The following is a 15,840-nucleotide window of genomic DNA, read 5'->3' as shown; positions in this document are numbered from 1 at the left end:
TGATATTTGACCAGAAATGCTCAAATATGGAGGTATAAATTTTTATAAGATTGTCACTGCATAAGTACAACATCACTGAAGTACTTAACAATTTTTTTTTTTAAAGAGACTCTCATAAGAACATCTATGTAGTAATTTGGTGTTATTTCAAATGATCCTGTGGCTCTAACGCTTCATTTGATTAGTAATCCCATGTCTACGAGAACTGATTTGTTCTCTTTCTTAAAAGAAATCTAGGATTGTTGTTGAGAGAGGTGTATAGAAACAGATCATCCTGTTTTTCTTTTAAAACAACAAGCTGATCTTGATTATTTTTTTCTTTGAATTAATCCAAAACCTTTGATATGGCTTCACTGTATGAATGATATCTTTGATGTTTGGAATAATTCATGTGAACAACTAAATATATTCAAAAAATCAATAATCTTCATCACAGAATCAATTTCACTATGGAACTTGAATCAAATGGAATTATATCTTTTCTTGATGTTCATATAAAAAGAGTATAGGATGGTTCCTTATCAAGATCTGTTTTTTGCAAACCAGGTTACATCCAGGGGCAAATATTCCGGGCATGCTAGGCGTGTGATGCTCATCCATTGAATAGCAATATGACCAACATTATATTTTTGCATTTATAATGTTGGTTAATTGTTTCCAGTCTTCACCCGATTCCTAAAAATAAATACAATATTCTAATGCTTTATGAAGAGGACACCTTTTGACATGTAAACATTGCATCACCTTCACGTTAATAGTCTGGGTGTGTGCTTTCAAAATGCATACATCTTTGAGCCCTTTGAAAAGATGTACAGATGGCAAATGGGTCAGATTCTTAGCATTCTAGTAGTTTTAAACCACTCAGAAGGTGAGGCAGGGTGAGCTCTGAGACAGGTAGCACTTAGAGGCTGTGATTGGTTATTGTGTCAACTAATCAAAATGAATGTTGTCATTTGTCATGAGTTGCTGTTTTTGTTTTTTGAGTTTCATCTGTTTTGCGTGCATGAAGTGTGAATTGACGTGGTAGGCAAATTTTTATATATAATAAAGACAAGTTTTTAATATATAATTTTCAATAAATTTATAACTTTCCCCCCATATTTACGATGGGAAACAGTAGTATTATAGTCGAAGTAGGTAAGCTTCATCTTCCTATTCCAAATTTTACATCTTTGAGTAATTTAAATATAACAACCAAATTCCCCTTCATTATAGTTTTCTAATATACAGTATTTTAAAATAAACACATTGTCAAAGTTATCCTACAATTAATTGCTTTAGACCAATTAAGATGAGCACTGATGTGCTATGCAAAACTTTCATACATCGATAAAAATGCAATCATATGTCGAACTGACATGAATTTTGTAGCGCTGGTTGCATAAGCCATGACAACACATCATCATCATGCATATCAAGGATTTAGGCCTAGCATGGCCTGTTCCGGCCTTAGAAGTCATCTTTGAATCGTTTAAGAGGACGTCCTGGTTTTCTTTTTCCTAATGGCTTGTACTTTAAGGCTTGTTTTGGTAATCTTTCTGTTTTCATTCTTTGAACATGTTCCATCCATTTATGTTTATATTTTTTAATTTTTTCTATTACTGGTTCTTGGTTTAATTCTTTCATAATTTCTTCGTTTCTTTTGTGATCAAATGGGGTATACTTTGCAGTTTTTCTCATAAACTTCATTTCTGCTGTTGTTAATCTTTGTTTGTCTTTTTGTTTTATTGTCCAGATTTCGCTTCCATACATTAAGGCTGGTAGGGCTAATGTATTGTATACTTTTAGTCTGGTTTGTTTTTGAACTAGGTTTGGTTTAAATATAGAGTTAATTACACCTGTTATTTTTAAATATTTTGCAATTTTTACAATGCAATTTTGTCTCAGTTGGCTTTTGTCTTGAGCTTTTTCACTGAAGTTCTTTAGCTATGGACTTCACAACTGTGACCTTCTCAAGGATAAGGTGGTTGGTCCCATGCCTCCTGGTGTGTCCTATGTCTGTAGTTGGCAACACACCCAATCGAAATGGGCATGCGATGCCACTGTTGCAGGCATTCCTTTTTGGGTCAATATATCCATCAGTCTTCGGCTTATATCCTTCACAAAAATATGGCATTATTCAATGCATTCTTATTTTCATAGCTCTCACCATCTGTGTTCTGATCTACTTCAAAAAGAAATTTCTAATAAAGTAACTGCCATTCTCAGTTGGCTTTTGTCTTAAGCTTTTTCACAAACCACTGAAGTTCTTTAGCTATGGACTTCACAACTGTGACCTTCTCAAGGATAAGGTGGTTGGTCCCATGCCTCCTGGTGTGTCCTATGTCTGTAGTTGCATGTGTTCACGGGACTGGTTTTCCTGTTCTGGGAGACAAAAAACCTGAGTTTCCAGGTTAAAAAAAACCCCTCTCTTTGTATGAGACTGGCACTCACCTTTAGTCAAAAGAGACCAGATAAAGGTTCCTCACGTCACTGATGGGGATCAAACCTAGGTCTTTCCAACCAAAGGACTTCGTGTATACTGACTGAGCTACGTATGCTCGCATTCTCAGTGGTTATGATCCCATAACAGTAGAGAAGATTATCAATAGTTTTTTCCTTCCACCTTTTAGTAGAAGAGAAGATTCAAACAGAATTGCCATCCTATACATTAAACACATTTCAGAGTGTGTTTCTTGTATGTTAGAGAGGTAATATTTCTACAAATTTGAAGCTCTTAAATTCAATTAGCTCATTGATACCATCTCCAAATGATAAAATTCCATCCCTTCTGCTGCCTGGAGTCTAATCAGTTACACCTAACTGCAAGTTATTTTACTTTGGACAAACTGGCTGGTGTTGTATGTGTCCTACAGATAAGTATTTTATTTTATTTAATATTAATAATTTTAGTAATTATTTTTGGTTATAACTTACTTTGGACTGTAAAGGTGTGTGTGTGTGTATATTTGAAATTTAATACAGGATATTGTTTAGAAAGCATTTTTTCATGCTACTGATGCATACTAGGAAAATACGGGCCAAGGCATCCTTTCTTCATCAAGTTCCTTCATCAAGATGGAGGATTTTGGACAATGCAGAATATGTTTTAGGTATTCATTGCCAAAAGTGAATTGGTTATGGTACTAAAGCAAGAGTGGAGAGAAAGAGTGTGTTGTAAATGTTTCGTGTGCGAGTTTAAGAAATGAAAGTCATATGGAAAGCAGGAAAATGAAATAGTAAATATTAATGATGTAAGGATAGCAAAAGTGTTCTGGAGAATGTGACAATATATGAATAAGAGCATGAAAGAAGTGACTGAAAGTAATGTGGATGATGAGGTGACAGTAAGGAGTGAAATAGCATGTTCACGCAGCATCCTTCACCAGACAAAATGGGCACTTGAGAGATTGCAGGAATGATTGCCGTGTGGTACAGCAGGGAGGTGAATTAGAGGGGAAAAAGTGAATGGGGAAAATATGAAAGGGTGAGAAACTGGAAATAAGGAGAAGGTGATGAAAGTATGTTTCCCAGGTTCAAAGATCAAGTATGTTAGTGAAGCTGATAGTTTGCAGAAGGGAGAAATGAAATAGTTCATTGTTTTGGCAGGAACAAATAATTTGAAAGGGAAGAAATGATAGAGGATATGAAAGAGTTGTTGAAAGAAGCAAAAATTGTGAGTCTACTTTCTCTGTGTGATAGGACAGAGTTGAGAAGAGCCATGATTGCTAATGAGTCAATGAGAAGATTGTGCAGAAGGAATGGTGTGCAGTTTATTGTTGTATAGAGTGAATTTGATGGATGAAAAGACATATACCTGATGGACTATATTTAAATAGTGTAGAAGTTAGATGTTTGGTGAAAGTATAATAAATTTAGTTTAATCCTTTATCCAAGTGTGAGCAAACAAAGTTTGCGCTTGAAAGTATCTTCAGGACTGGGGTAAGGTGGTACAACACCAGGGCAACTCGTTGCAAAGGTGGAGCAAGCTACCAACACTCCTGTCTCAGTATCTCCTATAATGTAATGCAAAACACATCTCCTTGCGGATATGTCTAATGTTATGCATTAAGGGAAGGGCCACTACCCAGACTAGTTTTGACCTTTATTGAGGTCTCTTCAATGGGAGCCAGGCCCAAGCTGAGATACCAGGCAGAAGCATTCGCAGGTCATCTCTACCTATAGGAGTTGCCAAATGGTGTGCCATCCTTTTTTAATAAATTACTCTGGATTTAGAGAAAGATGTTGAAAGTTTATTTTTCACTTGGTTAGAGTATAATAAATTTAGTTTAATCCTTTATCCAAGTGTGAGCAAACAAAGTTTGCACCTGAAAGTATCTTCAGGACTGGGGTAAGATGGTACAACACCAGGGCAACTCGTTGCAAAGGTGGAACAAGCTTCCAATACTCCTTTCAGTGGGAGCCAGGCACAAACTGAGATACCAGGCAGAAGCATTCGCAGGTCATCTCTACCTATAGGAGTTGCCAAATGGTGTGCCACTCTTTTTATTAAAAAAGGGTGGCACACCATTTGGCAACTCCTATAGGTAGAGATGAAGAGACCTCGATAAAGGTCGAAACTAGTCTGGGTAGTGGCCCTTCCCTTAATGCATAACATTAGACATATCCGCAAGGAGATTTGTTTTGCATTATAGGAGATACTGAGACAGGAGTGTTGGTAGCTTGCTCCACCTTTGCAACGAGTTTCCCTGGTGTTGTACCACCTTACCCCAGTCCTGAAGATACTTTCAGGCACAAACTTTGTTCGCTCACACTTGGATAAAGAATTAAACTAAATTTATTATACTCTAACCAAGTGAAAAATAAACTTTCAACACGTTTGGTGAAAGTGTTGTTTTAATGAGGGTTTAGAAGTGTAAAACCAGACAAAATAGATATTAGAGGAGATGCAATCAAGCATCTGTCTGGCCACCTCTGGAATAAATGTGTGTACAGAAATAATTTCACAGGTTTCCGATTCAAATGGGTTGGTTATGACCATGCAAAAGTAATTGTGCATCTAAAGTAGATGTTGAAATGCATGTATGAATTCAATAAGTATCAGAAGTTTTTGGCATTGGTCAGCTCGACTAGGTCAAAAATTATAGGTATCAGTTAGAACTGTTTGACTTAAAATGATATAGTTACAGGAATAGAATGTAAAGGGTATTGTAGTTTCATGGTGGAAAGAGGGAATAGCACAGGAGGTGGGGTATTGCTGATGAAAGCTGAAAAACTTCAACCAGAAAAATTAGAAGTTAAATAGAATTTTAAGTTTAGTAGAGATGATTTATTTGAGACTATCTGGTGTGAGATAGAGGCCAGTAGGACAAAATATATTGTTAGTTGTTGTTGTAGACTATGAGGACCACAGAATATTCCTTGGAAAAGAGACACTTTAAGGAAAATACTTCATGAAATCGGATTTTGTTTTAAAAAGTCCCAGAATAAAAGGAAACTTATCATGGAGCGAAATGACATTGTTTTATCTAGAACGCAGCATTTGAGAGCAATAAGACGTTTCAGGGAGGAGAAAATACTGATTGTGTATCTAGATGAAACTTGGATTGATAGTAATTTAATTTATGGAAAAGGTTGGCAGTCTAAAGAAGAATGTGGAATGCTACAAACCGGAAATGCCTCGCGGTGCATAATAATTTTGTGTGCGGGTGGAGAAATGTTTTTTTTTTTTTTTTTACAGAATTCAAAGTTACTATACAAAGCCAATTCAACTACTGGAGATTACCATGGGCAAATGAATAAAACGATCTTCGAAAAGTGGGCAGAAGAAAAACTGATTCCAAAGCTTCCTAAAAAGGCTGTTGTTATAATTGATAACGCTTCATATCATCACTCTATTTGATTAAACAAAGTTCCAAATTGGTCTAATAAGAAGCAAGTTCTTATGGATTGGTTCTCTGCAAATAACATTTCTCTCGTTCCCCAGATATGCGAAAAATTGAATTGCTTAATTTGGTTAAAAGAAACTCGCCCACAACTAAACTATTTAAATTCGACACGATGCTCAAAGAGCATGGATTTCTAGCTTTGAGGCTGCCACCATATCATTGCGATATTAATGCTATTGAGTATGTTTGGGCAGAAGTGAAAATTTCATTCGCCATCGCAACATAACTGGGGATATTGACATGTCGAAACTTTTTAAGCTTTCAGAACAGGCGATTGAAAGTATTACAGTTCAAAACTGTGGAAAATATTGCTCTCATGTCACCTCATTGGAAAATATGTATTGGGACAGAGACGGAATTATCGAATAATTATGCAATCCTTTGGTGATTAGTTTAAGTGATGCCGATTTGGACACCGATTCAGATGACTGAAGATTAAAAGGATTTGATAATGGTATTTTTTTTCAACATTTTTTTTTTGCATGGGTTTGTTAAAAGAGTCGCAACAAGTCATAAATAATTAATCGGTTTAGGACATTAAAGTGTCTCGGTTCTCTCAACTGTAAGTTTAGAATATCTAAGTTCATTTGAAAAAATTTCTGTTTTTCTGTATAATTATTTTTATTTTATAGAAAACTTTCTTAAAAATAAACTTAGTTAAATTTTTGTTTTATGCTATACCTTTTTAATTTTGTTAATACTCTATGTACATTTTTCCAAGTGTTATACAAGCAAAATAGTTTAAAAACAGCAACGTTCGTAAAAGAAAAGCTAAATTTTCTGACTTGTAATAATAAACAAACTCATCCCAGAAGACAGATTGATTACCCTATTATTGGAATGGATTCTCCTTTTTCTGACATGCGCAGAAGTGTCGAGGGATCTCTAATCGGTGGGCGAACTATACCGTGCCAACAAGAAGGGGTGGGTTACCACTGATATTACATTGGATTGGTTTCAAAACTGTTTTGTTCCTGAGGCTAGAGCTCACTGTAACTCGGTTGGATTAGACCCTAATTGCAAGATACTTCTTATTTTAGACAATTGTTCGGCACATCCAAAAGCCGATCTTCTAGTGAAAGATAATGTTTTTGTTGTCTACCTCCCACCCAACTGCACATCACTAATTCAACCACAGGACAATGGTATTATACGTTCTATGAAATGTAAGTATCGATCCCTGTTAATGAGGCACCTAGTGAGTTCAGTTAATTCAGGCACCTTAGTACAGAAGTTCATAAAAGAATTCAACATTAAGGATGCAGTGCACTGTGTTGCCAATGTGTGGAAGTCTGTGAAAACATCAACACTGAAAAATGGATGGCATAAATTATGGCCAAGTTTAATGTTTACTTCTCATTCTAACGAAGACTCTGAAAATAATATTGCAGGGTTTATGGTTCCCAAAGAAAAGCAGCTTGTACAGAAACTTCTTGCTTATGTTAAAGATGTGGGGGGGGGGTGGGGGGGGGGGGGGGTGGGGGGGGGGGGGGGTGGGGGGGGGGGGGGGTGGGGGGGGGGGGGGGTGGGGGGGGGGGGGGGTGGGGGGGGGGGGGGGTGGGGGGGGGGGGGGGTGGGGGGGGGGGGGGGTGGGGGGGGGGGGGGGTGGGGGGGGGGGGGGGTGGGGGGGGGGGGGGGTGGGGGGGGGGGGGGGTGGGGGGGGGGGGGGGTGGGGGGGGGGGGGGGTGGGGGGGGGGGGGGGTGGGGGGGGGGGGGGGTGGGGGGGGGGGGGGGTGGGGGGGGGGGGGGGTGGGGGGGGGGGGGGGTGGGGGGGGGGGGGGGTGGGGGGGGGGGGGGGTGGGGGGGGGGGGGGGTGGGGGGGGGGGGGGGTGGGGGGGGGGGGGGGTGGGGGGGGGGGGGGGTGGGGGGGGGGGGGGGTGGGGGGGGGGGGGGGTGGGGGGGGGGGGGGGTGGGGGGGGGGGGGGGTGGGGGGGGGGGGGGGTGGGGGGGGGATTATCTAAAAGAAGCCCAAATTGGTGCAGAAATAGAAGAAGAGTGAAAAACTTTAATAAAGATCATTCAAAAGATATTAAACACTGGAACAGAGATGTAGAAAATGCAATAAAAGATAATCAAATTGCATACAAATCATTCCTTCAAAAACATATAAAGGAACAGAAGAAATATAGTTAAAACCATAGTATAGAAAGTTCACCAAGATTCTGAGGACAGATTTATTAATAAAATAGAAGGCATACATGAAAGACAAGACATAACCTACAAAATATTTAGGAAATTAAACATTGAAGAAAGAGATACAGCCCAAATCAACATAATACAAGAGAAACAATGGATAGTACATTATAAGAATTTATGGTGTGACCCATATTTAATAACAGAAGCTTCTTTTAGTTCTTCCCATAAAATTTGAAGAACTAAAAGAAGCAATAAAGGTATCAAAAATAGAAAATCAACCAGATTAGATGGCATGAATACAGAGCTTTGGAAATATGGCTGAGAATATTTACATCACTGATTCTTAAAATTAATAAATAACTCTTGGAGGAAATGTGAGGTTCCATCAGTTTGGTTAAAAGCTAAGGTTATATCTATATTTAAGAAAGGAGACAGAGATGATTTTGGAAATTACAGCCTGAATAAAAGACTTAGAAGAAATATTGCAAACAATCTACTCTCAGAAGAACAAACTGGCTTCAGACATTTAAGATCATGTATAGACAGTATTTATGTATAAAAAAAAAATTAATTTAAGACTTTATAGATTGAGAAAGCTTTTGATAAAATATACAGAGAAAAACAATAGAATATAATGAAAAACAAGGATAGCATTATATCTGGTACAAGCTATCTTCTTCTTCTTTCACTATGTCTTATCCCATGTTAAACGGGGTTGGTGCTCCGATTTTTAACCTTCCTCTTCCAAGTTCTCCGGTCCAGGGCGTCCTTCGGACTCCATCCTTTCTCCCTAAGATCCTCTGTCACCTTATCCCTCCACCTGAGCTTGAGCCTGCCTCTTTTCCTCCTTCCCTCCAACTCCATATACTCCACTCATTTACCAACATACTCCCTCACCCTTCCTCTCTACATGTCCAAACCACCTCAGCCTACTTTCTTGTATCTTCTTGCCAATTGGTCCCACCTTAACCGTCCCTCTGATGTAGTCATTCCTTATCCTGTCCTTCTTTGTCACACCACTCATCCATCTCAACATCTGCATCTCCACTACCTCCATCTTCCTCTTCTGTGCCTCGGTTATAGGCCATGTCTCCGCACCATGGAGCATCGCCAGCCTCACCACCATCTTATACAGCTTTCCTTTCCTCTTACAACTCACTCTCTTGTCACACAGGACCCCGCTATCTTCTTCCAATTCATCCAACCGCATGTTATTCGGTGCTGTATTTCTTCATCCAAGTCACCATTCCTCTTGACAACTGACCCAAGGTACTTGAATTTCTTCCCTGAAATTAGCCTTTCACCCTGGAGCCGTATGGCCATATCCTCGTCACTCCCCGTTGACATATATTCAGTCTTCACCCGGTTAATTCTCATGCCTCTCTCCTCCAATGCCTTTCTCCACTCTCCAGGGTATTTTCAAGCTTCTCTTGGGATGATTCACATAGAACAATGTCATCGGCAAACAGCATGCTCCATGGTGCCTCCTTCTTGACATCCTCCACTAGTACATCCATGACCAGGTCAAAGAGGTAGGGGGCTCAGAGCTGACCCTTGGTGTAGCCCTACGACAATGGGGAACCCTTCTGTCATGCCTGACACTAGACCTGACCTGAGTTTCTGTTCCCTCATACATCTCCTTCACCAACCTCACGTACTTCTCCGACACACCCTTCTTCCTCATATACCTCCTGCCTGGCCACTCTGTCTATGCCTTTTCCAGGTCTATAAACACCATGTGCAGATCCACTTGCATCTCTCTATATTTCTCCATCAATCGCCTTAGCGCAAATATCGCATCCGTTGTCCCTCTTCCTGACATAAATCCAAACTGCTCCTCACCAATTTTCGTTTCCTGCCTGGTATATCTAGTACAAGCTATATAAAGTTACAAAAATATAGTTATAGTTAGGTAATAAAGTAACAGAGGACATTGAAATAAATCAGGGTGTCAGACAGGGATATAGCTTATCTCCACCTTTATTCAATATATATCGATCAGATTATTGAAATGTGGAAAACTATAAAACAAGGTATCCATTTAATCAGAACTGTTATTAATGTGATGCTGTATGTAAATGATCAGATTACAAGACAATGGAGATGACCTTCAAAAATTAGTTTTATGAATTAAACATAAGCCAACAATACAATTCAAAAATCTCACAAAAGAAAAAAGTCATATCATCTCAAGGTCGAGATCATGTTAGATCAAAAATAGTTTTAGAAAATAAAATAATAGAACAGATGACACCGTTTAATTATTTAGGCTGCATAATAATATATCTAAAAGATTAAGATATAGACGAAGAAATAAATCGATTTCAGAAAGTCTGTGGAACAATTAAAAAGGACACTGAATAAAAAAACAAGACAAGAAAGAAACTCAGCTAAAATTTTATAAAAGGATGCACAAAATTAGACCCTATAAGAAATGAAGACATCAGAAAATAACTAGATATTTATAATATAAATGAACAAGGAATGTATAGACAAATAGAAAGAACATCTATTTAGGATGGAAAGACTTTGGCTACCAAAAGGAGTGGAGAGATATAGACCAAAGGGAAACAGGCAAATATCTAATGCTTGAAGACAAGCAGTATAAATAACAGATCCAGTAAAGATTCATTTACTCCTGAATAAAAATGAATCAGCAAAATATTTACTAATTCAATTCCGGTATGAAGAAATGACTGCTCTTACATAGCATACCAGAGGTACATAGGTTAAAATACCTGAGAGCTACCTAATCACATGTTATCAAGAGTCACTGTGCTTTATCATTTAAAGAAATTGTCAGTAATAATTTCAAATTATCAGTATTTCAGTTGCTATTAACAGACTGTATGTCTTTGCCTTTCTTAATGAAACGTATATTTTTATTCCATAACACATTGTGCCGGGCAGCATTTGCATGTGCGTAAACCACTTGTGTGAACTAGCTTTAGAATATGTATGCCTTTTCTGCATTGAGTGGTCTCATTTCCACAAATCTTATATGGCACATTAGTTGCAACTTTTTGGTAGAATTTTATTTGTAAAATTAACATTTGTGAATTGTCTTAATGATATCAAATCTCAAATGCAACTCTGATTTCAAGTTTCTCTCTCCCTGTACCCAATGACTACATTATAAACATCTGATACATGTATTTTCTGCAACTGAAAATTTCAAAGAGGATGTTAGGGCAAAATGTTTGATTAGATGGTATGTTTATTCCTACAATAAATCTGTTTTGCTTGCATGCATGCACATAGTGTCTGTGGGAGAGGAGTGTTTTTCATTACGATAAAGAGCCAAGAGGCTGTTTTTTTCCGGTGGCGTAAATTAAGCTAAGGGGATAATTAATCCCTCATTATTTTTAAAGCCCGATACAAAACTCGGAGATCAAAATCTAAGAGTTTCATGCTGAAATTGGTATTATCTACCTACTCACTGATGAGACCTCAATAAAGATTGAAACTGGTCTGGGTAGTGACTTCTCCTCATAATGTAAAACAGTAATACATCTCCTAGGAGCTGCATTTTACATTATGAGAAAATATTAAGGATGGTGAGGCAGCTTGCTCCACCTTTGCTCCGAGTTACCCTAGTGTTGTACTACCAGGTGTTGACTTACGCTTGGACTCACCGATAGTTCTTCGGCATGAAACTTTTAGATTTCGATCTCCGAGTTTCGTATCCGGCTTTAAAAATAATGAGGGATTTATTATCCCCTTAACTTAGTGTTTTTCATTATTGAAGTTTCATTCCAGTTGAATCTAATTGCACAAATTGTCAAATATTGTGCATAGACTGTAAATGTCTCTACTTTATTTGGTGAAACAATAAAATCACTCGTGTTTCTTGCTTCTGCAGTATACAGTGTTGGTATGTCATGAGTTTCACAACACTATAGGAACATTTTTATTCCAGTTTTCATAAATAACAGATCCAGTAAAGATTCATCTACTCCTGAATAAAAATGAATATTTCTATGTATTATAAGAAGTGGTTTATCTACAGCAAAATACTAGTATATGCTAGATATCTGTTATTGATAAGACAAAGAACTGCTGGAAAAATTAAAAAAAAAAATGTTGGAAGTTTATTTTGCACTTGGTTAGACTATAATAAATTTAGTTTAATCCTTTATCCAAGTGTAAGCAAACAAAAATTGCGCCTGAGGTGTCTTTAGGACTGAGGCAACTCATAGTGAAGGTGGACAAGCTCTCATCACCCCTTGTCTCAGTATCTCCCATAATGCAAAGCACATATCCTTGCAGACATGTATAATGCTATGCATTAAGGGAAGGGCCACTATCCACACCAATTTCGACCTTTATTGAGGTCGCGTCAGTGGGAGCCAGACCCAGAAGTGGTGATACTAAAGCAGAAGCAATGGAGAGGTCATATTTACTTATACAAGTTGCCAAAAGGTGTACCACCTCATTATTAAATTACTCTGGATTTAGAGAAAGATGCTGGAAGTTTATTTCACTTGGTTAGACTATAATAAATTTAGTTTAATCCTTTATCCAAGTATAAGCAAAGTTTGCGCCTGACCTCTCCATTGTTTCTGCCTTATTCGAAACCGGTCTGAGTAGTGGTCCTTCCCTTAATGCATAGTATCATACATGTCCGCAAGGAGGTGTGCTTTGCATTATGGGAGATACTGAGACAAGGAGTGATGAGAGCTTGGTCCACCTTTACTATGAGTTGCCTCAGTCCTGAAGATACTTCAGACTCAAACTTTGTTTGCTTACACTTGAATAAAGGATTAAATTAAATTTCTTATAAAAAAAAAAGTAATGAATGGGGGAGGGGGGTAATTCTGATGATGACCAGAAATTATTTCATCTGTTGCTATGTTAAAAAAAAAAAAAAAAAATGCTGATCATCAGTGAACAAAAGAAAATTTTTAGAAAACCAGGCAAAAATATAATTTTATTTCCTGCGACACCTAAGTGGCAGGTTTTAGTCTTGCGATAGTTATTTACTGAACTACAAAATGCATACAGCAGCTGTTTATTTTTGGCTAGCTTTTATATTTCACAAAAGAAAAAAAACTCTTTCCCTTTCCTCAATACTTATATTTATTTTTTATTATTATTTTTAAATTATGCATTCATACATGTGCATAAGCATGCCTATTTGCTCCACCCAGCAACTTATAGGACACTATCACAAATGTTAATAAATAATAATTAACATTTGTGATATTGTGTCCTATAAGTTGCAGGTTTTTTTTTTTTTTTTTTTTTTTTTTTTTTGTTTTTTAATTATTGTTTTCTAATACATCCTAAAACACATTAGACCACCCATCCCAACTCTATACGGGTTTGTTTGCAACCGAAGAGCTGTCATGATAAGTAGCATGTCTGAAGCAAGCACGAAATTGATACTGGTCATGGTGTTTTCTCTCACTCCACCAGATATCTAGGGTGGTGGCGAGACAGGTCTAATCACCTTGACATGAATCTGTTAATTTTATGGAAGGTTTTAGTCAGTATTATTTCACGACTTTGAATTTTCCTCCATTTCTATCCCCCTCTAAATTACATAACTTCTTGGCAACAGTATTCATTTAAAAATATATATTTTATAAATAATTAATGCTGTGTATGTGTTTGTTTTTCACTTGAAGAAACATTTAAGAAATAAACAATTGCCCATAACATAAATGTTGTGATATATGATTTTTTCCTTATAGAGAAAAAACGTAAGTGTAGAAATTAATCATTTATTTTGTATGGTAATTTTGATTGTTGACTAGGATTATAAATAATATTAGAAAACAATTTCACGAAACTCCAGATATATACGTGATTCTTCAAGAACATAGAGTGCATATTTAGCTAAGCATAATTAGGCAACTTTAACATGCACATAAATCTCACACGTAGCCTTATCTACAATCTGATATACTACTATGGTATGAAAGGTTTTGTCTGTAGTCCGCGCGGTTAGCCTAGTGGCTATGCGCTTCGCAACCATATGCCTGGGGAAGGAGTGTCCTAGGTTCGATTCCCGTCGGTGACGTGAGGAGCTGAAGGATCTTCCTCAGCCATAGCCGGGTTAGCCAGTCTTGGGCGTGGACAGCAGGGTTTTTTCCCCAGTTTATTCTGGGGTTTTTCATTCCGCACAGCAGGCAAACTGGCCTTGAGAACTCAACACTACAGGCCATAGGATACACCGGGGCATAAGGCTGACCACCTTATCCTGTAAATGGAGTGAGGTCCGATGATCAATGGACCCTCGACACCGCAAGGTAAAAGAGGGTATAAGGAAGATGATGATGATAAGGTTTTGTCTTGCTGTGAACAATAATAAAAATATATGAGACACTGAATAATTTTAGAGTATCTCATATCTCTGCTTAATAGAGCCACCCAGCATACTGGGAGGAATTGTGCATTTTTTGCTTTTAGTTGCAATGTCTCTGAGATGCAGTTATGAATGAGAGTTAATAACTGCATCTCAGAGTTAAGTTTTTTCATGAGTGTGAATGATTATCACAGCTAGTTCATGCCAGGCAGTGCCTGAATGTTCATAAACAGTTGACAGGAATTAGCTTTAGCATATGTATGCCAATTCCACATTGGCCTATAATAAATTTAGTTTAATCCTTTATCCAAGTGTGAGCAAACAAAGTTTGCGCCTGAAAGTATCTTCAGGACTGGGTTAAGGTGGTACACACCAGGGCAACTCGTTGTAAAGGTGGAGCAAGCTACTAACACTCCTATCTTAGTATCTCCTATAATGCAAAACACATCTCCTTGCGGATATGTCTAATGTTATGCATTAAGGGAAGGGCCACTACCCAGACCGGTTTCGACCTTTATTGAGGTCTCTTCAGTGGGAGCCAGGCCCAAGTCGAGATATCAGGCAGAAGCATTAGCAGGTCATCTCCACCTATAGGAATTGCCAATTGGTGTGCCACCCTTTTTTAATAAATTACTCTGGATTTAGAGAAAGATGTTGAAAGTTTATTTTCCACTTGGTTAGAGTATAATAAATTTAGTTTAATCCTTTATCCAAGTGTGAGCAAACAAAGTTTGCGCCTGAAAGTATCTTCAGGACTGGGTTAAGGTGGTACACACCAGGGCAACTCGTTGTAAAGGTGGAGCAAGCTACCAACACTCCTATCTTAGTATCTCCTATAATGCAAAACACATCTCCTTGCGGATATGTCTAATGTTATGCATTAAGGGAAGGGCCACTACCCAGACCGGTTTCGACCTTTATTGAGGTCTCTTCAGTGGGAGCCAGGCCCAAGTCGAGATATCAGGCAGAAGCATTAGCAGGTCATCTCCACCTATAGGTGTACCACCTTAACCCAGTCCTGAAGATACTTTCAGGCGCAAACTTTGTTTGCTCACACTTGGATAAAGGATTAAACTAAATTTATTATACTCTAACCAAGTGGAAAATAAACTTTCAACATCTTTCTCTAAATCCAGAGTAATTTATTAAAAAAGGGTGGCACACCAATTGGCAATTCCTATAGGTGGAGATGACCTGCTAATGCTTCTGCCTGATATCTCGACTTGGGCCTGGCTCCCACTGAAGAGACCTCAATAAAGGTCGAAACCGGTCTGGGTAGTGGCCCTTCCCTTAATGCATAACATTAGACATATCCGCAAGGAGATGTGTTTTGCATTATAGGAGATACTAAGATAGGAGTGTTGGTAGCTTGCTCCACCTTTACAACGAGTTCCCCTGGTGTGTACCACCTTAACCCAGTCCTGAAGATACTTTCAGGCGCAAACTTTGTTTGCTCACACTTGGATAAAGGATTAAACTAAATTTATTATACTCTAACCAAGTGGA

General features: G+C 38.2%; 1 protein-coding gene across 1 annotated transcript in view; it reads left to right on the top strand.

Annotated features, from left to right (window-relative positions):
• Usp7 (Ubiquitin-specific protease 7) overlaps positions 1-15,840 on the top strand; it is a 747,694-nt gene that overhangs the window by 153,314 nt on the left and 578,540 nt on the right. The gene's annotated exons all lie outside the window — the stretch shown is intronic.

The sequence above is a fragment of the Typopeltis vanoorti genome, chromosome 9 (assembly GCF_054136105.1).
Source record: "Typopeltis vanoorti isolate ZY-2024b chromosome 9, IOZ_Tvanoo_1.0, whole genome shotgun sequence".
Taxonomy (NCBI): Eukaryota; Metazoa; Arthropoda; class Arachnida; order Uropygi; family Thelyphonidae; genus Typopeltis; species Typopeltis vanoorti.
This window is presented reverse-complemented; position numbering and strand designations above follow the sequence as displayed.